This window comes from Neopelma chrysocephalum, unplaced genomic scaffold (assembly GCF_003984885.1).
Source record: "Neopelma chrysocephalum unplaced genomic scaffold, ASM398488v2 Primary Assembly neopelma1_225, whole genome shotgun sequence".
NCBI classification, from domain to species: Eukaryota; Metazoa; Chordata; class Aves; order Passeriformes; family Pipridae; genus Neopelma; species Neopelma chrysocephalum.
Window position 1 is genome coordinate 139,058 of NW_020897887.1, and position 1,808 is coordinate 140,865.

Consider the following 1,808-nt stretch of genomic DNA (forward strand, 5'->3'; position numbering starts at 1 on the left):
CCAATCCCGGGGCCAATCCTTGGCTGATCCCGGGCTGATCCCGGGGCCGATCCCGGTCCAATCCTGGGGCCAATCCTGGGCTGATCTCAGGCTGATCCCGGGGCCGATCCCAGGCTGATCCTGGGCTGATCCCGGGCTGATCCCGGGCTGATCCCGGGCCAATCCCGGTCCGATCCCGGGGCCAATCCCAGGCTGATCCCAGGGCTGATCCCAGGGCCGATCCTGGGCTGATCCTGGGGCTGATCCCAGGCTGATCCTGAGGCCGATCCCGGGGCTGGTCCCGGGCTGATCCCAGGGCTGATCCCGGGGTCAATCCCAGACTGATCCCAGGGCCGATCCGGGGCCTCTCCTGGGGCCAATCCTGGACTGATCCTAGGGCTGATCCTGGGCTGATCCCGGGCAGATCCGGGGCGCTCCCCGGGCTGATCCCGGGGCTGATCCTCGGGCCGATCCCGGGGCTGATCCTGGGGCTGATCCTGGGCCGATTCTGGGGCTGATCCTGGGCTGATCCCGGGGCTGATCCTGGAGCTGTTCCCGGGCTGATCCCAGGCTGATCCCAGGGCCAATCCCAGGCTGATCCTGGGGCTGATCCTGGGCTGATCCCAGGGCTGATCCCGGGGCCGATCCCGGGGCCGATCCTGGGCTGATCCCAGGGCTGATCCCAGGCCTTCCGACCCGGGAGATCCCGATGCAAAACCTCGGCCAGGAATGCTGGCCAAAGAGAGCTGAATCCTCAGGGAGGAGCTTCTTAAAAGCCATTATTTCATTGGGAAATTAAATAAGTTTCTGAGTGTTGAATTCTCCAGGAGGAGCTTCTTAAAAGCCATATTTGAAAATTGAGATGAGTTTCTAAGTGTTGAGTTCTCAAGGATGAGCTTCCTGTTTTTTAAAAGCCATCTTTAATTGGAAAATTTAGATGGCTTTTAAGTATTGAATTCTCCAGGAGAAGCTTCTTGAAAGCCATGTTTCATTGGAAAATTTAGTTAATTTTTAAGTGTTGAATTCTCTAGGATAAGCTCCATATTTTTTCAAAACCATATTTCATTGGAAAATTGAGAGAAGTTTCTAAGTGTTGAATTCTCAAGGAGGAGCTTCTTAAAAGCCATATTTCATTTGAAAATTGAGATGAGTTTCTAAGTGTTGAGTTCTCCAGGAGGAGCTTCCTATTTTTTAAAAGTCATATTTAATTGGAAAATTAAATAAGATTCCAAGTGTTGAATTCTCCAGGATAAGTTTTTAAAAGCCATTTTAATTTGAAAATTGAGAGAAGTTTCTAAGTGTTGAATTCTTATTCATATTTTTTAAAAGCCATCTTTAATTGGAAAATTTAGATAAGTTTCCAAGTGTTGAATAGTCAAGGAGAAGCTTCTTAAAAACCATGTTTCATTGGAAAATTTAGTTAATTTTTAAGTGTTGAATTCTCCAGGATAAGCTTCATATTTTTTCAAAGCTATATTTCATTAGAAAATTTAGGTAAGTTTCTAAGTATTGAATTCTTATTCAATACTTCAGTGGAATTTGAGCTGCTAAACCCCTCACACCCAAAATCCAGTGGATTTGATCTCCCAAGCCCTCCAGACCCAAAATCCAGTGGGATTTGAGCTCCTAAACTCCCCAGACCCAAAATCCAGTGGGATTTGAACTCCTAAAACTCTCAGACCCATAATCCAGTGGGATTTGAGCTCCTAAATCCATTCAGTGGAATTTGAGCTCCTAAACCCCTCACACCCAAAATCCAGTGGATTTGATCTCCCAAACCCTCCAGACCCAAAATCCAGTGGGATTTGAGCTCCTAAACCCCTCACACC

At 48.2% G+C, this 1,808-nt stretch overlaps 1 protein-coding gene across 4 annotated transcripts in view; it reads left to right on the top strand.

The window, feature by feature from the left end:
* Positions 1-1,808, top strand: part of SYT11 (synaptotagmin 11) — an 11,697-nt gene that overhangs the window by 5,225 nt on the left and 4,664 nt on the right. The gene's annotated exons all lie outside the window — the stretch shown is intronic.